General features: G+C 39.1%; 1 long non-coding RNA gene across 1 annotated transcript; it reads right to left on the bottom strand.

The window, feature by feature from the left end:
* Nucleotides 1-2787: 2787 nt before the first annotated feature.
* LOC149998719 (uncharacterized) lies at nucleotides 2788-17086 on the bottom strand. The gene is made up of 3 exons (XR_016514051.1): nucleotides 16948-17086; nucleotides 15169-15352; nucleotides 2788-3224 (listed from the first exon to the last, which is right to left on the bottom strand). It is a non-coding gene; the product is annotated as an uncharacterized LOC149998719 (long non-coding RNA).
* Between the last annotated feature and the right edge of the window lie 1661 nt (nucleotides 17087-18747).

The following is an 18747-nucleotide window of genomic DNA, read 5'->3' as shown; positions in this document are numbered from 1 at the left end:
CTGTAGCCATCAGAGGTTCCAAATTCAAAATTCCACATAAGTATTCCCATCAGGCTCACACAAGTTAAATGCAAGAACTACTCTATTTCAACTACAAGTTAATTTTTCTTTAATTAGCAAATGCTTGATTTCAAGGTGCTGACAGTACTTTACTAAATACCTATTCTAAATAGGTTTTCTAGACCAGCCTTCTCAAGATATTGGCAAAGTATATCATAAAACCTATAGGCTGAAATAACTTTGAATTTTAACAAGAAAAATAAATAAAAGCCTTATTCAGCCAAGTACCTCTAGCTTAAGCAAGGCTAGATGATTTTGATTTTGTATTAACAAGTTGGCAGCCCTGCAAAATCAGTGAACTTTTGTGCAGTCATTTTAATACTAAAGATAGAAAATACACATTTTGAGCGCATATGCTTTATTACTGCAAAATAGGTAAAAAAATGCAACTGAAATATTTTTTAAATTGTGTAGTGTGTGGAGAAGGGGCTGTGACTGATCGAACATGTCAAAAGTGGTTTGCAAAGTTTCTTGGTACTGTTGACATTTGAGCCAAAGAATTCTTGGCTGTGGGGTTATCTTATGCATTGAAAGAAGTTTAGCAGCACCCCTGGCCTCTACCCTATAGAAGTCAATAGCAGGAGGTAGTTCACATACTCAAATATCCAAGTCAACAAAATTACTGGTGAAAGTTAAAAATGTGTCTTTTATTTTATGGAAAAATCTAAACAGACTTTTTGACCAACCCAATAGTACTGAACAATGACATGGTTGAATCTTAAAAAATAAATGTTGATTGAAAGAAGACAGAAGAATATATAATGTATGGTTTTATTAATGTAGAGTTCAGAAGCAAACAAAACAAACCATAGCATTTAGGGATGCATTCTTAGAGGGCAAAAGCAAGAACTATGTATTGTAACAAGTATATCAATAATTAGTTTAGAGGAAAGGTTATAATAGGGGAGGGAGACAGGGCTTCTAAAGACATTTATAATGCCTCTTTCTTGATGGTTAAATGGGTGTTTGCTTTATGCTTCATTAATTTATATATTTGTATTATATACCTTTCTGGATGTGCTATAGTTCTAGTGAAAACATTAAAAAAGAAAAAAATCAAAGGTTTTTTATTATTGCTCTTTATCTAAAAACATAACCAGATACACCTTGGTAGTTTATGTTCTCTGGTTGTCATTTAGTCTCAGGATAAACAATGGGAGCATATGATCAGCAACAGTTTAATGAAGCCATAGCATTTACAGGATTCTCAAATAGGTACAATATAAAATATGTCATAAAAATTATTAAGTGATCCAAGGTAGAATACATTTTAATACTGGCACAATGGCAATAGCAGCTTTACAAATATTTATCTACAGTATTTCTATAACATTTTTAATGAACCTTTATTCCACAAGAATGATCAAATCATTTAAATTAAATTGATATAATACACAGTGGTTTACTAACATTAGAAACACTATGAATGCCTCATAAAATAGTTTGTACAAATATTCAACTGCTTTATTCTCGGTAATCATTCTTTTTACTCACATGTAATATAAATGCAGCTAGCAGGTTTTAAAAAACTTACTGGAAGCACATGTTTCTTAACTTTATTATCTGTTGAATTTTTATCTATAAGTGTGTTGTAGACATAAATGTGGGTGTCATAAAAACAAAAGTGTCCCCAGGTCTGCTTCCCAGTCTGGTAACATTTATAACACTACTTGGCACCTCAAAGCAACATTCATCTGGGAAATTGCTAAAATAACTTTTTAGCCTCAGCTAACCAGAGATATTTCATGGATATCATGTATGTAGCTGCTTCCTCGCAGGCTAAAAAGTGCAGTGAATATGTGAAATCCCTTGGTGACTATCCATGAAAAACTGTTGGCCTTATTCCCGGAACTGCAGTGGGGGTTACAGCATTAAAGCTGGTCCGGCCCATCCAGGCACATTCACGCTAACGAGCGCTCCCCTCCCTCCAAGGCACTGAGAGCATCGGTGCTGGGCCTGGTTGAAGCTACAATGACGCCCACTGCTAAGCAGGTGAGTCTGACACGCTGAGGGCTCCCAGAAATACTTGGCAACTTTGCAGGGGACTGACCGACAGGGTCGCCAAATAAAATGTAGAATTTCCAGTCAAATTTGAATTTCAGGAAACAATACATTTTGTTACATGTCCCATGTAATATTTGGGACACAATTATACAAAAAAAACGGTTTGTTCATTGTTTAATGGAACATATTATATTCAAAATTCATTGTTATTTATCTAAATTTCAAATTTGATTGGGTGTTACATTTTTGTGTTTACTAAATCTGGCAACCCTGGACTGGCAGGAAAGAAAACAAATACAGTTAGGTATGCATTACTACTGTTATTGAAACAACAGGGTATTGAGGACAGGGTATCAGGCCTTATAGTGAACCTTCTATAGGACTTGAAGAATCCTTCACGGGGTACTGTGGAAAATACAAGGTTCGTGTTGAGTCATCATGAAATTTATATTTAGCTGTATGAATGTGGACAGCAGACATCAAAATAACAAATATCTCAGAATTCAGTGAGTCAGATATCACTACCTATCTAATATACTAAAAGTTACACATTCTAATTTTTAAGGTCACATTAGATCTTTTGCTTCCAAATCTCCTGGAAAATAGTTGGGTTTCGATGGAGGATGGTCTCACCTCTTAACTGTTTATAATGAACAGAAATCAAATCCAGCAGGTCTTTTTAATTGATCAAGTTCATAGTACTTAATGAATGCATGAGCTTTACAGGGTAAAAATACCCAAGATGAATGAGAACTAGCTTATTATCTGAAGGTTATAACTGCACCTACAGAATACAAATTAGAATTATAGTTAAATTTGAACAACCTCTCTAGCCTCAATTGAGTAGTTCCAGGATAAACACTGCTTTGGAGATTGTATTTTCCATTCTGTTCTCTTCCTGATCATGCAAACTAGAAAATATCCAAACACCCACTTTATACCACAGTATACATGGGCTCCATACATACTGTAATTCTTTAAATGGAATTATATATTAGAATAATTACACGTACTACATTTCTTAAAAAGGAGTGAGGTGATTTTATCAGCATATTTTACGGATGATCACAGGGAGTCGGACAGCGTTGGCATCAGTTTTGTTCATCAAAGCTGCTTGTAGAAAGGGGCAGAATTTGAGTTGGGCTTCTAGGGTGAGCCAGCTATGAACAAAAAAGAGGGGTCTCAGTTATAATGTGGACTATGTTCCTGTAGCCTGCACAGCTCTCCTTCTTCCTCACTAACAGAACCCAGGCTTTGTGCGAGGAGCGACACATCCAGATTCCAAAAACCAATTTTCCCAGTTTCCCTCACAGCCTTTTTATATTTTATTTTATAAATTACTGTCTGGCACAACGTCTGGCCCATAAACTCCAAGAGAGAAGAGCTGCATCTTATTCCCAGTGTCTAGCACATAGTACTGGTTTCTAAAGGAAACTGATTCCAGGATTGGCCTCATGCAGCGATGACTCTCTTGCTAGAATTAGGTTTCTGAAAATTTAGCATCAGTATGGAATCCCTTCCTCACATAATTCAAAGGAAGACAGGCTTCTTCAAGCCCAGGACAGGACGACAACAGAGCTTTTGTTTCTGTAGCCATCAGAGGTTCCAAATTCAAAAGTCCACATAAGTATTCTCAGCAGGCTCACACAAGTGAAATGCAAGAACTATTCTATTTCAACTATGAGTTAATTTTTCTTTAATTAGCAAATGCTTGATTTCAGCCTAAGTAGCTATTCTAAATAGGTTTTCTAGACCAGCCTTCTCAAGGTACTGGAAAAATAGGTCATAAAACCTATAGGCTGAAATAACTTTGAATTTTAACAAGAAAAATAAATAAAAGCCTTATTCAGTCAAGTACCTCTAGCTTATGCAAAGCAAGATGACTCTGATTTTGTATTAACAAGGTGGCAGCCATACAGTAATGTCATCGGAGTACTTTACATACCCATTTAAAGTTTTCTCCAAAAAAGGAAAACACTTAATCTCCAGTGAATAAGCCTTTTTAAATATATAATTTTAGAAAATTAAGCTAGTGACATCAGCCAATGTCTTTGCACCATCAACAGCTATATTAGCTACAAAGTACTCAATAGATGACTAGAGGAATGAGTTATTTCTTATACTAGGAATTTAGTATGTTAGTACTTAAACCATCATTCTAGTCTATAGAATGAATATAAAGTACCAATAAAGGATATTAGTCTTTTAGCCTTGACACCATAGCAGGATTCCAATCCACCAACCACATTTTTTTTTTAAATATATTTTATTGATTATGCTGTTACAGTAGTTCCAATTTTTTCCCCTTTACTCCCCTCCACCCAGTATCTCCCTCCCCCAGCATCCCCCCCCAAGTCCATACCCATGGTTCGTAAAAAATAACTATCCCTCCCTCTCAGATATTAAGACCCTTTGTAATCTTGTAAAGGACAATGGGCGAAGGTCTCAAGCTCCTCTAGCTGCTTCAAGCTGGACATGGTCGTCGTCCTACCTAGCCTTGGGTCCAGAAATCCCTAATAAGAGTGGGGGTGTGGAGGGGAGGGTGGCCTTCCCACATGGGGAAGGATCGTGCAGACTCCAGGTCAGTTGGCTGTCTCCGGACAACGGCGTGCTTGGTTTAGCAGGCTGGCATCCTTGTTGTGTTCTGGGGGCAACAGATTTGGCAAAAAGGGTTAAAAAGCATCATTCAATCCATAACTACTAGGTGGCAAAAGGCAGGGATCAATTCCTCAATGTTCCACATTAGGAGAAAAAAAAAAAAAAAAAAAAAAAAAAAAAAGGGCTTCTTTGGAGGAAGGTGTGCCAGGCACATCTCTCCTGTCCAAAACCCTTTTGCCCATTTTATTTAGTTTGGGCTGAGGGAAATAGTTTCTGTTTCCCCCCTCTCAGACCTCTGGGCCCTTTCTGTCCAAGCCATTAGGATAGAAAAGAGAATTCAGTTTTAAAGTGAAGCCCACAGACCACCCCATTCTTCACCAACTCAGCCATTTAGTTCAGCCAAACTGTTGAGTCTCCGGAGGCAGCGCTGCAGAGAGGATTAAGTGAGGCTTATGCGTACAGACAATCACTCAGGTAATGCGGTCATAGGCTTATGCCCTTTGAAAACAGAAAACACATGTTAATTTATGTAACATAACCAACAAAAAAGTCTCTAAATCTGTAAGACTGTCTTATTGGGAAGACATACAGTTGCAAGGCACTTGACATTCTACTTGCCTGCAACTTGAATCCCTTTGGTGATATCACAGATATGGTTTAATTTTCAAGTGAAACCATTTTTTAAATGAGAAGAAACTTTTAAGACGGTTAGCTGCCCTACTTTACAGTCTGCCACTGATCATTGTGATTTTCCTTGAATACTGATTTTTCTCCCTAAGATTACTCTCCTTGTCTTTAAAGGGACTACATTAAGTCCATTTTTAATTTATCCTGTTCATTTGCATAAGCATAACAAGAGCAGCAAATGATCACTTATGATCTTTAGTTCTGTTTTGCTGGAACTTACCCAAGGAACATTTAGGGTGGCCCTCAGTCTGCTCTTCAGTGCACAGAAGCTGGGCCACATACCTGGCATTCATCCTTGCCTGTACACACCTGTCCTTTCCAAGTCTTTCTGGTTTTCCATTGTGCCTTAAGGTCCCTTCTAGCCATCTTTCAGGAAAACAACCTTCGTTCCTTCCCTGGAGAGATTGCTGTGGACCGCACAACCAACCATGGCAGCAGGCCTTTTATTTCGCGGGCTTTTATTACCTTTGAAAGTCATTCCCAGTTCCTTAGGGCTTTTTGGTAACAACATGAGCCCAAGCATGTCTCCTTTAGGCTTGACATTCCAGTCAAAGGCTTGTTCAGAAAAAGGAACCTCTATTAACAACTGGTCTTATTAGGTCTATGCAAAGAAACTTAAGTCATTACTTACTTGTTTAGAATGCCAAACTCTGGAGAGATCAAATAGGGAGAAAAATATACAATGTGAAGGAAAATCTTTGTCCTAATATTCACTGAACTGGCATTTCCATTCTTCATATTTTCATTTTCCCCCACTAAAAAAAATTTTTTTTGTTTGTTTTTCCATTACAGTTGTCTCTCTTTTTTTTTTTTTTCTTCCCCTCTTGCTTCCCTGTATCCTGCCCCTCCCTTCCCCCACATTCAGTCCCCACTCAGTTGCCCATGTCTGTGGGTCATTTATACATGTTCTTTGATTTTACACTTCCCCTTCTTACCCCCTTTTATCCCTCCCCCCTCCCCCCTTGTTACTGTTAGTCTACTCCTTGTTTACATACCTCTGGTTCAATTTTGCTCATTTGTTTGTGTTGTTCATTAGTTTCCTGTAATAGGTGACAGCATAACGTATTTTTCTTTCGTTGCCTGGCTTATTTCGCTAAGCATAATTCTCTCTAGTTCCATCCATGTTGTTGCAAATGGTAGAAGTTCCTTCTTTCTTTCTGCTACATAGAACTCCATTGTGTAAATGTACCACAGTTTTTTGATCCACTCATCTACAGATGGGCATTTAGGTTGTTTCCAGCACTTGGCTATTGTAAATAGTGCTGCTATGAACATTGGAGTGCATAGGTTCTTTTGAATTGGTGTTTCAGGATTTTTCGGATATAATCCCAGTAATGGAATTGCTGGTTCAAAAGGCAGTTCCATTTTTAGTTTTTTGAGGAAATTCCAAACTGTTTTCCATAGTGGCTGCACCAGTCTGCATTCCCACCAGCAATGCACCAGGGTTCCCGTTTCTCCGCATCCTCTCCAGCACAAGTTGTTTGTTGATTTGTTGATTATGGCCATTCTGACTGGTGTGAGGTGGTATCTCATTGTGGTTTTTATTTGCATCTCTCTGATGGCTAGTGATGTTGAGCATATTTTCATATGTCTATGGGCCCTCTGTATGTCTTCTTTGGAGAAGTGTTTGCTCAGGTCCCTTGCCCATTTTTTAATTGGGTTGTCTGTCTTCTTGGTGTTGAGTCGTATGAGTTCTTTATATATTTTGGAGATCAATCCCTTGTCTGAGATGTCATTGGCGAATATATTTTCCCATATGGTTGGTTTCCTTTTCATCTTGCTGATGTTTTCTTTAGCTGAGCAGAAACTTTTTAGTTTGATGTAGTCCCATTTGTTTATTCTTTCCTTTATTTCCCTTGCCTTAGGAGATATATCAGTGAAAATGTTGCTACGTGGGATATCTGAAATTTTCCTGCCTATTTTTTCCTCTAGGACTTTTATGGTATCGTAGACAGCATATATGTGGGTCATTCTTTCTAATCCATTCAGCTACCCTATGTCTTTTAATTGGAGCATTTAATCCATTTACATTTAAGGTTATTACCGATAAGTACTTATTCATTGTCATTTTTCCCCTTTGTACTCGTGTTCTTCTCTGTCTCTCTCTATTTCTTTATCTTCTTAGAGCAGACCTTTTAGCATCTCTTGCATTGCTGGTTTGGTGGAGATGTATTCTTTTAGCCTTCTTTTGTCTTGGAAGCTCCTTATTTCACCCTCCATTTTGAATGAGAGCTTTGCTGGGTATAGTATTCTAGGTTGTAGGCCTTTGTTTTTCATTGCTTGGAATACTTTTTGCCATTCCCTTCTGGCTTGTAGTGTTTCTGCTGAGAAATCTGATGATAGCCTTATTGGAGTACCCTTGTATGTTATTAGTTGTTTTTCTCTTGCTGCTTTTAGGATCCTCTCTTTGTCTTTGAATGTTGCCATTTTAATTATGATGTGTCTTGAGGTGGGCCTGTTGGGGTTCATCTTCATTGGGACCCTCTGTGCTTCCTGGACTTGCGTGACTCTTTCTCTCGTCATGTTAGGAAAGTTTTCTGTCATTAGTTTTTCAAAGAGGTTTTCTATCCCTTGCTCTTCTTCTTCTCCTTCTGGAATTCCTATGATACGGATATTATTACGTTTCATGTTGTCCTGCAGCTGTCTTAGAACCTCTTCAGTCTTGTTCAGTCTTTTTTCATTTTGTTGCATTGTCTGGGAGTTTTTGTGTAGGTTGTCCTCCAGCTCGCTGATCCGATCTTCTGCTTCCTCTAGCCTGCTTTTAATTCCTTCTACTGTGTTCTTCAATTCAGAGATCGTATTTTTCATTTCCTCCTGGCTCTTATTGATAGCTTCTATGTCCTTTTTCATGCTCACGTAATTTTCTGTGAGTTCCTTGTAGTTTTTCTGGAGTTCTTTGAAGTTTCCGCTGAGCTCATTCAGCTTCTCCATAATCCATGTTTTGAATTCCATATCTGATAGTTGGCTCCCCTCTATTTCATTTAGCACTCTTTCTGGGGATTCTACCTTTCCTTTTGATGGGAGGTTGTTTCTCTGTCTCCCCATTTTTTTGACTCCTATTGTTTGTTGGTGCTTCTTGGAATGATCTGCACTTCCTGGATCTGCCTCTGGTGGCGTCAGATCATGTACCAGTCTGGCCCTAGGCAGCCTGTTGGAGACTTCCAGGGATCTACTGCTGTTGTCTGTCTTCTTTGATTGTTAATCTATTCAATCTGTGATTAGCTGTCAGGCTTAAGAACTGTGGGTGTGGCAGCTTAATTCCTGTAGGCAGGGCTTTTGCTTCCCCTCAGGCTGACGCCACTTGGAGGGGAATGGTCTACCCGCAGTACTGGGGATGAGTCAGCACTGGGACCCAGTCAGCTGCTCCTCCAGTTCTCCCCTCAAAGCCACCGTGCCAAATTCTCCCCAAGTGTCTCCAGTCCTCTCTGCCTTCCCTCTGCTTGAGCCCAGGGTAAGTGGTGGCCAAAATATTTTCGTATGTGATCCACTTAAGAGCTCTTTTTCTCCTGCTGTTTCTCTCCGGCTAGCAAGAAAGCCTGTGGCTTTTCGCTTTTCACAGCTGATACTATTTTACTTTCCACTCTGTCGCTGTAGGCTGGGAAGCCCAGCTGGGGGTTTAGACCCTGCCCTTCTCAGGGGGAATCCCTGGCTGCTGAGCTGTTTCTCAGTCCCTTCAGCAGCCACCCGTGTGAGCCCAGCCAGCCCTTCCACGTCTCCGCACTCCCTACCGGTCACGTTGTGATGTAGCGGCCTTTTCTGTCTCTCCGTGGTTATAAGACTTCTTTCCAGCTAGTGTTCCATTGGTTATTCCAGATGATTTCTCCAAAATTAAGTTGTAAATCCAGACTGGTCCTGGGAGGAGGTTAGTGTAGCTTCCATTTACTCCTCCGCCATCTTGGATCTCGCCCACCAACCACATTTGTTTATGTGCTTTTGGAGTATCTTAAACCAGCCCTAGAATGTTTTTACTTACAAAGCATACACACATATGCACATTTGCCTGACAGCCTTCTTCCCAGCCTTTATTGTCTGGAAATACACGTCACAAAAAAACAAAAACAAAAAACTAATGAAACTGCTGTTTAGCCTAGACAACTCACTGTCATGCACTGTTACTCAATTTGGCAAGTGGACATATTCTAAAAGTTGAGAACACGAAGTGTATTATCCCTTTATTTTAATCTTGAGGAATACTATGTCTCACAAAGGTAGACATCCAACAAGTTAACACCACATCCAATGAACAAAAATGCCTGGCAAGCAACATGAAATAGCAACTCAAAGTATATTAAGTCTGCTACTCAAAACATTCACTGGTCGAATTGCCTATAAAATCTAATTAGATAAAGTTTTAGTTTCTCAAATCCAAAATATTTAGAATTATGGCACTCACAGAAGAATGATCAAAACTTCATCTATTACAAGTTATCACCTACTAACAATCATTTATCCAACCAGTCTTTGATGAGCACCTGCTACTGCTACATGCAAAACATTTTGCTAAAAATGTAGGGGACATAAATTAACATAAGGATGTAGAATCCTTAATTTCATGTAAAGATAGGACAAGGTATATACAAGGTAGACTGAATGTCGTTAAGAAAAATAAAATGTCATGTGTGCTTTTTAAAGTAAACCCAACCACAAATTGCAATCTCAGTATATGCACAGCTAACAGTCCTAAATATTATTTGCTAGACCTTCAAAGGGAAGTAAATGTTAGCTTCACACTCATGATCTCGTCTAACCCTAATTACTTGCCAAAAGAAATAATACTATTGCGTTGGGTGGTCAGGTTTCAACATATGAATTTGAGGGAGAGGGACACAAACATTGGACTGCAACATTTCAATTTTGGACTTCTATACACCAAAACTGTGAGAGGATAAATTTCTGTTGTTTAAGCCAAGTTTATGGTACTTTGTTACAGCAGTTTGAGGAAATTAATAGACTCCAACTACCCCTCAGGAATGGTTTTGAACTCCAGTGATGAGTGCACATGAGAAATCTTCTCTCATCTCTCGATTGATAAAAAGTTAGCTCACATGTCTGGCCAAAATGGAGGCATAGGTAGACACGCTTCACCTCCTTGCACAACCATAAGAAGGATCACAACTAACCTCAAAACAAAGAACAACCAGAACTGCCAGAAAATCAGACTGTATGGAAGTCTAACAACTAAGAATTTAAAGAGTAAATATTCATCCAGCTCGGTAGGAGCGGCAGAAATGGGAAGGTGGGGTGAAGAGGACACGGTGTGGCAGTGGCAAGGGAGCAGCAAGGCAGTGGTGACGGCTGGTGGAACGGGTGGTCCCACACTCACATGTGGTGGATAGAAGCTGGGAGGGACACCTGGGGAGTGATCCCAGCCCCAGGCCAGACCCTGAAGTGCAGGTTCCCAGTGCTGGGAAAATAAAGCCTCATAGCTTCTGGCTGTGGAAACCAGTGAGTTTGGGGGTGTGAGGGAGAAGAAAGCACCCATGTCTGTCTGTTCAGAGGGCCACCACAGTCCTAGAAAGCACTCAAACCCACCTGCTCAGGGAACCATCACCAGGGCAACAGCTAGAGGGGCACCAGTCATATATGGAAAGTGAGTGAAGTGACTGGAAACAGGGCGAGTGCTGAGCAAGTAGCATTGTTCCATCTCAGACCCCTGCCCAACATACAACGCCACAAAGCAGTGGAACAGGTTGCCCCGCCCTGGTCAGTACCTAACACTCTGCCCCTTACAATGTAACAGGTGCTCCAAGACAGGGAATTAAAGCAGCTCTACCTAATACACAGAAAAAAACACAGGGAGGCTGCCAAGTTGAGTAAACAAAGAAATATGGCCCAAATGAAAAAACAGAACAAAACTCCACGAAAAGAACAAAGTGAAACAAAGATAGCCAACCTATCAGATGCAGAATTCAAAACACTGGTGATAAGGATGCTCAGAGAATTCATTGAGCATGGCAAATAAATAAGAAAATAAATGAAGACTACACTAAGTGAAATAAAGAAAAACCTACAGGGGACCAACAGTGAAGGGAAGGAAGCCAGGGTTCAAATCAATGATTTGGAACATAAGGAAGAAATAAACAGCCAATAGAGTCCCAAACAAGTTGGACCCAAAGAGGACAACACCAAGACACATCATAATTAAAATGCCAACAGTGAAAGATAAAGAATCTTAAAAGCAGCAAAAGAGAAGATGAGAGTTCCCTACAAAGTAGTTCCCATAAGACTATCAGCTGCCTTCTCAAAAGAAACTTTGCAGGCAAGAAGAGACTGGTAAGAAGTATTCAAAGTGATGAAAAGCAAGGGCCTACAACCAAGATTCCTATATCCAGCAAAGCTATCATTTAGAATGGAAGGGCAGATGAAGTGCTCCCCAGAGAAGGTAAAGTCAAAGGAGTTCATCATCACCAAGCCCTTATTATATAAAATGTTAAAGGGACTTATTTAAGAAAAAGATCAAAACTATGAACAGTAAAATGACAACAAACTCACAACTATCAACAACTGAATCTAAAAAGAGAAAAACAAAAACAAACTAAGCAAGCAACTAGAACATGAATAGAATCATAGATAAGTGGTTCATATGGAGGGTTATCAGCAGGGAAGGGGAAGAGGGAGAATGGGGGAAAAGGCGCAGGGATTAAGAAGCATAATTGGTAGATACAAAATAGACAGTGGGATGTTAAGAATATTAAAGAAATGGAGAGGCTGAAGAACATAAGTGCATGACCTATGGACATGCACTAAGCGGGGTGATTGCTTGAGGGAAGGGGTGTACCAGGTGGAGGGGGGCAAAGGGAAAAAATTGGGACAACTCTAATAGCATAATTAAAATTGCTTTGAAATAATAATAAACGACTGAGCAACTTAAAAGAAAGTTAACTGAAAATGGTATATACTTTGGAACTTTTCTTAATCTTTAGCAGATGAAAGGATTACTTACTACCTTTACAAATAAAAATTTCTCAGCCAGAGCCCACAATTAACTCACAGTTTGGAGCTGGCAGAACAGAATCTGCATATTTTGAACCATGCCCCCAGGGAGTTGTGCTATCGGTAGATGATCCACAAACCACCAGAGAGGAGGAATTTGAAGAGCCCCGGATGAGGTCAGTTAATTTTAAAACATAAATAAAATTTATTACATATCATATACCACAAATGCAAAAATGATGCAATTAATCAAATCAATTATTTTCTAGGGATCTGTTTGGCAGGATAGCCAATCAAGGCAGGGAGTGGGAGGGAGACATGTCTCACCCATTAACTCAGCAGTTCTGAGTCTGGTGCAGTAAGATTGCCAGGTGTTCCAGAAATCACAAGGAAAAAAACATGAGAGCGCAGGAGGGGAGCCCTTGAAAATCTTTCAGTATCATTTCCACTATCTGGAAAAGGCTTTTAAACTGTATATTAATCCCAAGGTCTGAAGATGGGAGGAGGGGAAACCTAGAAACTGGCTACGAGCAGAAAACCCCTAAAACCCCAATAGGCAGTACACTCAGACTAGCTGGGTGCCCACTTGCAGCTTTGTGCTCAAGTGTATTTCATAAATAAACTTGCTATTTCCACTACACACGTTGTCTCTCGCCTGAATTCTTGAGAGTGAGACAAGAACAGAGGAGGGGGACCCCCCCAAAAAACTATATTCCCTATACTGTACTTTATAACATCATGACTATTTTTATAACTGCCAATTTGCACTTTTTAAACGATTATTTATTTATTAATTGATTGATTGATTTTTAGGGAGAGAGGAAGAGAGGAAGAAAGAGAGAGAAACATCAAAGTGTGGTTGCCTCTCGTACACCCACAACTGTGCACCTGGCCTGCAACCCAGGCATATGCCCTGACTGCAAATCGAACTGACAACCCTTTGGTTCACAGGCTGGCACTCAATCCACTGAGCCACACCAGCCAGGGCTAATTTGCACTTATTAATCAAAACTTACATAACTGCCTTAAACTATTAGTAAGACATTATGCGAATGTTATATTTCATATATTTTAAGACTAAAATCTCTAATTTTATTTGCCCAGCATTTCAGAATCAATGTGTTTAGGAAAATATAAACAATTACACTAAAACTTTGGTATGTTAACTCATTTTGCACATTTATCTAACTGGTGATATACCAGTGTTACCAGGTTGATGCTCGTGAGTCATCATAGATTAATAAGATCTGTATCACTTAAAAATTGTTTCACGGTATTGAAATTTTTAAAGAATAAAGTGTGTAATATTTTGGATTGAAAAGATTTAACTCAGATAGCACTCATTTAAAATAAGGTATTTCAGCAGTCCAAGAATAAAATGGTAAAAAGAATAAAGAATCTAACTCAGGTAACAAAATTGTAAACCAAACAACAGGGCTTGTTTCAAGATAATTTCAACATCAGCAAGATGAAAAGGAAACCAACCATATGGGAAAACATATTTGCCAATGACATCACAGACAGGGGACTGATTTCCAAAATATATAAAGAGCTGATACGACTCAACATCAAGAAAACAAACAACCCAATTAAAAAATGGGCAAGGGACCTGAACAAACACTTCTCCGAAGAGGACATACAGAAGGTCCATAGACACATGAAAAAATGCTCAACATCATTAGCCATCAGGGAGATGCAAATAAAAACCACAATGAGATACCATTTTACACCAGTCAGAATGGCCATCATCAACAAATCAACAAGCAACAAGTGCTGGCGAGGATGTGGAGAAACGGGAACCCTACTGCACTGTTGGTGGGAATGCAGACTGGTGCAGCCACTATGGAGAACAGTATGGAATTACCTCAAAAGGTTAAAAATGGAACTGCCTTTTGAACCAGCGACTCCACTGCTAGGATTATACCCGAAGAATCTTGAAACACCAATTCAAAAGAACTTATGCACTCCTATATTCATTGCAGCACTGTTTACAATAGCTAAGTGCTGGAAACAACCTAAGTGCCCATCTGTAGATGAGTGGATCAAAAAACTGTGGTACATTTACACAATGGAATACTATGCAGCAGAAAGAAAGAAGGAACTCCTGCCATTTGCAACAACATGGATGGAACTAGAGAGAATTATGCTTAGTGAAATAAGCCAGGCAAAGAAAGAAAAATACCATATGATATCACCTAATACAGGAAACTGAAGAACAACACAAACAAAGGAACTAAATAGAACAAAGAGCAGAATAGCAGTCAATAGTGGGGAGGGGAGAGGGAGAGAAGGGGAAGAAGTAAGGGAAGGGATTAGTCAAAGAACCCGTATAAAAGACTCATGGACATGGACAACGGGGAGGGATATGTTTGCGGGAGAGGGGGTGGGTTGGGTGGCGGAGAGAAATTAGGGGGAAAGGGGACAACTGTAATTGAAAAACCAAAATAATAAATAAGTAAATAAATAAATAAATAAAAAAGATAATTTCAGGAGCAGCATCTTAAGGAAAATCCCAGATAAAACATAATTTTAGCAGTAACAAAGTTTTGGCTCAACATGATTATGCAACATTTAGTTTTGATAGAAACATGTTTTATTATGGACAGTGACACAGACACAAGAGAAAACAGAGGTATCAACCATATATTTTAAGTCCTTTTCTAGAATGACCGATGTTTATTAGAGAGTTGTAGCCCCACTGACAATAAATATCAATGTTATCACGGAACAGTAGAACAATTATTGTCCGAATACTGAGCTTCTGTAACCAAAACCCGCTGTGGGTTCAAGAAAACACTGTATACACATACCAAATCAATAACTCCGTATACACCAGAAACAAAAACCAGCTCAAGTCTAGAAATGAACTGGCTGGAACGCACTTACTGTGCTACTGCTTTAAGAATCCCACGGAGCACCTTGTAACTCATTAACTGCACGTTTTCCTTCGGGGGCAAACATGGCTCTCTCTCTGTCACATATGTTTAAGGAAATCTCAAAACCCAGAGGCCATCTGGTGGGAAAGTGATTTCTTGTTTTCCTGGGTAGAATACTGGACATGGTGGTGGGCCTGGTTATACCCGAAAAACAGATAATAGAATTATTTTTTTCATTTTTCAATAAGAAACACCTGAAAGGTAAACGCCTAAACAAACAATAGATTTGTAGGTAATGGGTACACTCCTAATTTTAATCATATCTAATACGTCATTATTTAGGCTCAAATATTACCCTGCTTTTCTACAAATTTTAACTTCAAGTTCTGCCTCAGTCAATTGATGTGAATTGATGGCATGAACTGATTAACACATAATTTATTTTTCAAGAAAAAGAATATTAGGTATAAAAAGTATTTAAAATTAAGGCCTGCTCAATTAAATAATTACTTTGCTATTATCCTGTACTTCTTAAAAACAATCAAAACAAGCATCAGGCCCTGGCCAGGTGGCTCAGTTAGTGTTGTCCCAATGTGCCAAGGTTGCAGGTTTGATCTCCGGTCAGGACACACAAGAGGCAAATAATCAATTAATACACAAATAAGTGGAACAACAAATCAACATTCCTCCTCCTCTAAAATCAATAAATAAAATTAAGGAAAAAAAGTAACCCAAACACTGGCAACAGCATTTTTGTTTCTGAATACGGAAAGGGCCAATTTCTCACCTGAGGCATTAGTAATATCTGCAAAGGAGCATCAGGAACCACAACAAAAAGCCCCGTAAGTTGAGCATAATGTGGTTTTAGCCCTCCGCCCTGAGACAATGACAGCATATATAAGGGCATATCACTATTCAGGGCTTTTACAGCTGATTCCTTTGGTCCACTTCCTAGTACTTTCACTACTTTGTCAGGCCCTGAGCACATAAACCTCTGACCTCAAGAGTCTTCATATTCAAAGCCAACAGATGCTTGAGCTGTGTCATCTCCCCGTCCTTCTCTTCCCATTATAACTGCACTTCTCTTTCCAGGAATAGCTTTATTTGGTGCATAAGGCAGAGTTGCCTCCAACGCCCTAGGCTTGGATGGAAACTATTCTGTCCAGCAGAGGTCTCACAACCACGGCGGAACAAATCTATCCAGGACACTGTATTTTGTCTGGGGGATAAGGGAGGCGGCTGTTCCCTCTGGTGGAGAATAGCACAAGACCTCTGTCCTTCATGTTTTTCATTGAGAAGGGTATGCATGGGAGATACAAGGTCAAAATTTATGAATCATCGATAGCTTTTAGGCACTCGGATTACAGTTGACAATAACAGATTACAAGTACCAGTACACAGGGCACAGTGACCAGTCTGTTTCAGGGTCTATTAAACATCTTGATGCCACACTAGCATTAGTGCAAATATTGGGAAATTGATACAATCCAATTTTCCATAACCTTTTTCTTCCAGAAGCTATAAAGGAAGAAGTGAGCGGGGCGGGGTTGGGTGGGGGCTATAGAGTTTTTCATTTAATATAACACAAAAAAAGTCTTCATTCAGAAAAGATCAACAATTAATGAGTAAGCAAATAAGTACATGTCAATAACTTTCCCTTGTTTACATACCACACAGCAGTCACATTTATTTTTCTAGATATTTTACTTCTGAAAATATGATTTTACTCAATTGGTAGTTAACAGGAAAAAAAGGAAAAAAAAAGAAACAAGAAAAAAATCCAGTCCACCTGATAAAAGTTAGCTGCCTTGATATCAGAGGGATCATCTCGAGGTGCTTGTTTCCTTCCACAGTTACAGGCACCAGTGGGTCGAGCGTGGCTGTTGTGATATAGCACAGGAGGATTTCTTTCAGTCTCTGGTTTTCTCCTGGAAAATGTAAGTCACTAATAATTTCACACACACAATGGAGAGTCAAATTTATTTTGCATTCTTAAGCTTCTAACCCCCAAATTTCTCTAAATAATATTTTGGAAATAAGAAGGAAAAACAAAACAAACAAACAAAAACCCAAACACCGAACCTTGACTAAATACACATAAGAGAAACAAGTGACAATACATTAGGCTTCCTAAATAAATTTTATCGTTATGGTGACCTTACACTTCATTATATTCATTTTAGTTCAACAAAAACTACATTATAAAAATCTTAATATGAAATTTCTGGAACTGTATTTTTTAACAGTTCTCATTTACTAATCCCTTAGGGTTCACTCTTTATTTTATTTTATTTTCTCTTTTCTCTCCTTTTTTTTTTTTTCTCTCCTTTTTTATTTTATTTTTTAAATGTTTTTTATTGATTATATTGTTACAACAGTTCCAATTTTCTCCCCTTTGGGTTCACTCTTTAAATGCTCTTGTAATGCTCTCATGAAAGAGCCGTCTGCATTTGTTAAATATACTACATCTGTCAAAAAAGAAGAGACCATTTTTGATTATGAAGGACTCATGGGACAGCTTTTTGTCAGTCCAAAGCCCTACATGCCAGTCAAATAAGTTGGGAACCAGCAAATATCGGAATGTTGTTCAGAGAGGAGAAAAATAAACCCCAACTTAAACCCGATTGGCAACACAACAAAAGGAGAAAAGGTATGTTTTTAAAGGGCGTTATTGACTCAGGACATTCCACAGCGTGAAATAGAGTAACTATATTTAGGATGATTCCCTTGATCCCCAAGGGCCAGTTGCCAGGTACTGAAGAAAAACCAAGGCTGGAAGACCCCACTCAGTTACACTCGCTGCAGATCTACTGCGATTCCTCACGTTCATGGTCCCCACCATGTCCTGCTCAGATGCAGAGGGAGCACGAGGCTTCCCCTCTCTATTTTTTTTTAATGTGTTTTTTTGATTATAATGTTACATTTGTCCCAATTTCCCTTCCCTCTTCTCCCCTCCACCCGGTGGCCCCCCTCCCTCCAGTTGTCCCCCCCTTTTAGACCATGTCCATTAGTTGTGCATATAGTTCTTCTCAACCTCTGTCTATTCCATTCCCTCCTATCATGCTCCTTAATTCCTATATCATCTCCCTCCCTCTCCCCCTTCCCCCTCCCTGCTGACCTCCCCCCAATATGCTCCCCATACCTATAGTTCTTTATCCACTCTTGTTGCCTGTTTAGTTTGCCTTTGTTTCAATTCCCTAGCTTCTGTTGTTGTTTCTTGTGATGCAGTTTTCATTTTAGTATTCATAGTTTTGATCCTCCTTTTTCTAAACCAGTCCCTTTAACATCTCATATAACAGTGGTTTGGATCTAATGAGCTCTTTCAGTTTTATTTTGCCCTGGAAACACCTTCTCTGCCCTTCTATTCTGAATGACAATTTCGCTGGATAGAGTATTCGTGGTTGTAGGTTTTGGATTTTCATTACTTTGAATATTTCTTGCCAGTCCCTTCTTGCCTGCAGGGTCTCCCTTGAGAAGTCAGCTGGTAGTCTAATTGGGACCCCTTTGTACATGATTCTTTTCTTCTCTCTTGCTGCTTTTAAGATTCTCTCTTTAACTTTTGACATTTTGATTATAATGTGTCTTGGAG

The sequence above is a fragment of the Furipterus horrens genome, unplaced genomic scaffold (genome assembly GCF_987537825.1).
Source record: "Furipterus horrens unplaced genomic scaffold, mFurHor1.1.pri manual_scaffold_11, whole genome shotgun sequence".
NCBI classification, from domain to species: Eukaryota; Metazoa; Chordata; class Mammalia; order Chiroptera; family Furipteridae; genus Furipterus; species Furipterus horrens.
The sequence above is the reverse complement of the archived record's forward strand: the minus strand, read 5'-3'. Positions and strand labels throughout refer to the sequence as shown.